The sequence below is a fragment of the Apium graveolens genome, chromosome 6, assembly GCF_009905375.1.
Source record: "Apium graveolens cultivar Ventura chromosome 6, ASM990537v1, whole genome shotgun sequence".
Classification (NCBI taxonomy): Eukaryota; Viridiplantae; Streptophyta; class Magnoliopsida; order Apiales; family Apiaceae; genus Apium; species Apium graveolens.
Window position 1 is genome coordinate 203,443,842 of NC_133652.1, and position 6,676 is coordinate 203,450,517.

A 6,676-nucleotide genomic window follows, 5' to 3' on the forward strand; every position below is an offset into this window, starting at 1 on the left:
TAGTTATTCTGTAACTTTGTAGAAAGCTAAGTCACCTAGAATCAGACATTCTAACGACGTAAACGTTACGATCCATGATTTCGATTAACACCCATCCATCACTAACCACCCAATATTCCAATCAATCATTTAAAAACTTAATTATCTCAAGAACTCAAGGTTTTGGTTTATCAACATCATCTCTATCAATCTAATCCATTCACAACAATAAAACCGACATATAGTCACCATAACTTTAACCTACATCAAAGATCTATACTTTTCGTGAGAAGTTCTCACTATACAAAGTTTGAAAGTAATTTTTTATACCTTTATTTGGTTCTTGGATGGTTTTCCTTGGATGGATGATGTTTGATATATCTTTAGATGAGGTTAAAGATCCTTAATCATCCAAGAAATCAACAAAAACAAACTTGGATTACTATTTGGTCACTATTCATCATCATCTTTAACATTTTATTTATCTAAGATAAATTCAAAGGAATGGGGTGAAAGATTTAATTTACCTTAGTTTGATAATATGGAAGTTTGAGAATTAATTTGGTGATTTCTTGAGAGGGTGAGAGAAATGTTAGATGCTTTTTACTTACTTTTGGGTGTTGGTTGATTTTTGTGGCTTATTAGATATGTATATTAAATCTTATTGTGTATGATAGCATTATAAAATAATGTTCTCTAAGATTATGATGTTTAATTAGTATGAGATTATAGGGATGATTTCATTTAAAATAATGAATTCGTTTTTGTCTACTGCTTACTACATGCAAATATTAATTGATATGAATATGTATTTTAATGCGCCTTCCCTCTTTAGGGTTGTGAGGTAAACGATCCAGAAATTGGTAGGCATATAAACGATCCAGAAATTGGTTCCCCCAGAAATTGGTATCAGAGCCAGTAATAGGCGGGAAAGGAACAGTAAAACACTGTAGCAAAAGTAGCCGTGAATAGTAGACAGTGAATAGTAACTAATGAATAGTAAAAGGTACATGAATAGTAAAAATGGAATAAAATTTGAAGGTTAAATGAGACCTCCGACAAGAATAAATAGAGAAAGGAATAAAAGATATAAATCTAAAATAATAGCAACTCTATTAATTTTATTTATAGTAAAAAACAAAGTAACACAACAGATGTGTAAGAAAATTTTATACAGACAATTAATCTGACTTATGGAAGATTTAAGGATACGATCAATTCAGTATATAGCTGATAAAGAACCAACATATAATAGGCTAATAAATCAACATATTGAAAGTTGTAAGATAAACATGCAAATAATAAATGAAAAATTAGATATTATAGCTATATTACAAACAATGTTGGAAGAAAGAGATGAAAAAATTAGGAGACTAGAGGAAGAAAAACTTTTATTAAAACGAGAAAAATTTATTAAAGAAACTAATTTAGAAATCGAAATAAAAGACTTAAAAGAAGTATTAACTGAACAATATAGATTAATAGACGATTTAAGACAAAAAATTAAAAAATGAATTGGACAGATCCAAATGCAATAACTAGAAATAATAGAAAACTAAAGCAATTAATAAAAAATCAAGAAAAATTAGAAATAGATCTGGAAAAATTACTAGAAAGAAAAAATAAAATAATATGGACAAGAGAGAATAACGAAAAAATTATGAGAATTTACCAACAACTTGGAAATATGATAATAACATTTAGAAATGATAAACTAAGAATACAAAGACTTAAAAGAATAATTTTAACAAATAATATAACTGGATAAAATATAGATGGATAAAATGTCATTAGAAGAAATAAGTGAAAAACAAGATATATATTATCAAATGGATGAATACGAAGGAGGAACATCACAAACCCTAAGTTTTAAACCAGATATATATAATCAAATTCAAAGTGAAACAGAAGAATTAACAATAAAAAAGATATTCAAGACATCATATTTTGAAAGAAATAAGGAAGTTAGGTATATAGCCCAAAAACAAAAACATGAGAATGTAATAGATATAGATACAATAAATGGAAAAACAAGAATAAATTTAATAACAGATGGATTAATAAAAAGAGAATTATCCAAATTAAAACAAAAGAAAGCAAATAAACTAAAAAATATATATTTTGGAGCAATAGAATTTACAATAAAAGCATATTTTCAGAAAAATATCGATGCTCCTATACAGATATATGTATTGGATGATAGAATAATAGGAAATATACAAGATTCATTAATAGCGGTAATAAAAGGAAACTTGATATATCAGAAATTAAAATTTATAATACAACCCGATTTCAGTATATCACTAAGGGATGAAAATAAAGAAAGATCTTTAACATTATACTATAAGTTAGATGGAATAAAAATGCAAAAAGGAAGTAAAGTTATTAGTATAGAAACCAAAATGGTTTATGCTATGACTGGAAACCATCACGTAAAGAAACAAACGGAATTAGGAATAATAGTACCAAAGTTATATAATGATATATTAGAAAAAAATGAACATAAAGAAGAATCTCAAATAACAATCCCAGAAAAAATTACAATAGATTTTAGTAATAGACAAATGATTCCAAGGCAAAGAATTAAACCAATATTAGAAGGATCTAGATTAAGTTTTAGAAAAGAACAAAATCCTATAAGATTAATTAGATCAATGAGTATGACGAGTAGAAAGATAGATTTAATAAAAATAGATACTGATAGTTTGAAAATAAAAATAATAATATTTGACAAAACAATAACAAGAGACTGTATAGCAGAAATTAATACCGGAGCTACCAAAAGTTTTATTCATATAAGCAAGGTAAATGAAGAAAATTGTAAATGGATAGAACCTCAGACTTACAGATATGCAGAAAATGATAGAGAAATATTTATTACTAAATGTACTAATTTAAAGTTTAAAATATTAGACTTGGAATATAATATAAATATAGGAGTAATAGAATATGATAGTTCGAGTGAATTATTATTAGGAAGCGACTTCTTAAAAATGATAAATTATAAAATTAATAATAATGGAATAAAGATAGTAGATCAAGGAAAAGAAAGATTTATAGAAAAACTATGAATATACAAGAAAAATTAAGGAATAAGAAAGAAAAGTTAAAGAAAATACAGAATATGTTAGAAAGCGAAATAGATTCACAAATAAAATACTTAGAATATAAGGAAAGACAAACAAAGTTAGAAAATGATATTAAGAAATTAGAAGAACAGAGTAAAAATACTAGTAAATATTGGATAGATGTTGGAAATGGTTGGAAGAAGCGAATCAACAAATAATAAAATGTCAGACTCAGAATTTATAAAAAATTTATGGGAAGAAATAATAGTTAAGGAAAAACTAAATGCAATAATGAGATTGGTAGAAAAACAAGATAATCAAGAAAATTTGAGACAAATAATAAGAGAAGAGTTAACAAGCTTATGGAATAATTCTGAAATACCTACTTTAAAAATGATACTAGACAAGTTAATAAAATTAGAAGAAGGAAAACAAAAAATTATACCAGAAAAAGAAATTACAAATAAGCCAGAACTAAAAGCCATAAATGCATGGAGAAGAGTTAATGAGCCAATGATGATAGATATAAGTAAAATGAAACCTAATATATCTGAACCAATAGGAAAGGTATTAGATAATTTGGGACAACTTAGTAAAAAAGGAAAGTTCTAATGGAAACTAAAGAACAAAAACAATACAACGTGATAACATTTTTAAAGAATCATGGAAAAGAAATTTTAGAAAGAGAAAAATATAAGTATGGACCATTAAAAAAGGAAACAACTAGTGAAAGCAAAGCTGAGTTTAAGATTGATACAACTGTGATAGAATATTTAAAGTCAAAATTAGAACAACAAAAGGAAGAAGTAGAAGAAATAAGAACAGAGAATAAAAAACTACGATTAAATACTAATGAAGAATGGTTAGAAAAATATAAAAAATATAAAAATAAATATAAAGAAACTAAAAAGGAACTAAAAGAGGTAAAAAGAGATTTAAGACAAACAAAAAAGGAACTAAATGAAAAAACAGAAGAAAATAAAAAAGAAATAGAAATATTAAAAAGGCAATTAAATAAGTTAAAAGTTAAAAAAAAAGATACAAGTGAAGTTTCTAGTACTGTATCTACAAATAATAATACAAGTACTAGTGAATCGGAACAAGATAATTTAGGAAAAACGGTGAATATAATAGAATAATATAACAGTAGTTATGAGGAAAATTCTGAAATGGAAATAGAAAATAAAAATATAATAGAAGCTTTAGAAAGAATGAAAAATGTAAATGCGGTAATAAAACAAGAATCGAATAGTGACCAAGAAGATAATTATACTGATATAGAAACTGAAGGAATAAAAAATGAGGAGATGGATAACTACCCAGAAGAAGAAGTAACCGACCATAATATGGAAGTTATAACAAGATATAGGAACACGATACCAAAACATATACCAATAGGACAACATAATGAATTTAAAGAATTCATAGGATCAATGTCACAAGGCGTAAACTTAAATGGATACTTTTTAGACTTAGATAATGTATATGAAGAACAAGAAATTAGCAGGAGAATAACTGATTGGAATTTAGGAATGTATATAGCATTAATGAATTCCACTCATACATATGAGTTAGAATATACTTATAACTTGATCTCAAAAACGTTAATTGGAAAGGTAGCATATTGGATAGAATCCATAGAATATCAGTTAAAAACTGAAGTACTAAGGTATGCAACGGATTGGAAATCAATGTTACAAATATTTGATATGATATTAAAAAGAGAATTCTTAGGAGAACCTTGGATAGTAGCTAGAGACCAAGTTCTAATAGAAAGAAAAATAGAAATAATAATGAATCTAAATAACATGAAATGCTGTAAAATTAACAAGTTACCAGAATATACTATAAGTTTTACTAAATTCTTTTATGAAGCTAGATTCTTACCCGAAGAAGGACATATATATCAACAATTATATTATGATCATTTACCAGAACCTTATAATACTGAGATAACTAAGGAATATAATAAGTTAGAACCTCGTGAGAACACTCTGGGTGAAAGAATAAGAGTACTAAGAGGATATCTAATGAGAAAATGTGAAGAATATAGGGTACAACAGAAGGTTAAAAAGGATAAAAAAAACTAGGATTAAGAGAAATATGTGGATTCACTGAAAGAAGACTAGTATTTGGATGTGAAGATAAAAAACCCTATAGGAACTATAAGAAGAGGTATAATAAGAAAAAATCATATGATAAGTACAAAAACAAACAAAATAGAAACAATTATCCTTATAAATACAACAGATATAAGAGAAAAAAATTTAGGAAATTTAGAAATACACCAGAAAATAGGAGAAGATATAAAAATAAGAGAAAGTTTAGAAGAAAACCTTTTAAAAAGAAAGATATAAGTGAATGTAAATGTTGGAATTGTAATGAAAAAGGACATTATGCTAATAAATGTCCTAAACTGAAAGAAAAGAAAGTAAAATATATAAATACATCACAATTCATAATGGAAATAGAACAAATTAAAGAAGATGACAATAGATGGTATGAATATGAAGAGTTTTATATTAGTGAAACTGATAATGAAATAAACTTTATAAATTATGAATCATCTAGTGAAAGCAATTGGGAGGAATGGTAGCAATATACATAGAAGCAGATGTAGAATATAAAAAATATAAATTCCTAAAACAAAAAATATTTATAGATAGTGGAGCAGATCTATGTCTAGTAAAAAAGGAAGTTTTAGCTTCATATAGATGGGAAAAATCTAATGCACATAGAACTAGGGTATCAGGATTTAATGAACAAAAGAAGGAATTAGATGTAATAGCAAAAAACATGAGAATAAAGCTAAATAAAACATTATTCAGTCTACCTATTGTATATCAGAATAAGATGAAGCAATCTATATTATTAGGAAATAACTTCTTAGATTATTTTAAAACACATATAGTAACTTCAAATACCCTATCATTACAAACTCCGTGTAATAAGTGGATAGTATTAAAAAGAATTATGCCAATAAGTACTATAAATACTATAAGAATAAACAATCTAAGAATAGAAAGAAATAATAATCTACAAGAATTAACTGAAAAATATAATAATTTATTAAAATCCAACTTCGGAGAAAATCCCATTAGTTTATGGGATAAGGAAAAGATATATGCTGAAATAAAATTATTAAACCCTAATGATATAATAAGATCTAAACCTATAAGGTATAGCCCTTCAGACCAAAAAGAATTTGATAATCAAACCAATGAATTATTAAAATTAAAATTAATACAAGAAAGTAAAAGTCCACATAGCAGCCCGGCTTTCCTTGTAAGAAAACATAATGAACAGAAAAGGGGAAAAGCCCGTATGGTAATAGACTATAGAGAATTAAATAAGAAAACTATATTTGATGGATATTTCTTACCATATAAAAGAAATCTTATAAATAGACTAGGAAATAAGAAATGGTTTAGTAAATTCGATTGTAAAAGTGGATTTTGGCAAATAAAATTAACCAAAGAATCAAGGCCTTTAACAGCCTTTAGTGCTCCGCAAGGACATTATGAATGGATAGTATTACCCTTTGGATTAAAAAATGCGCCACAAATATTTCAACGAAGAATGGACCAAATCTTTAGAAAATTAAAAGATTTCTGCATAGTATATGTAGA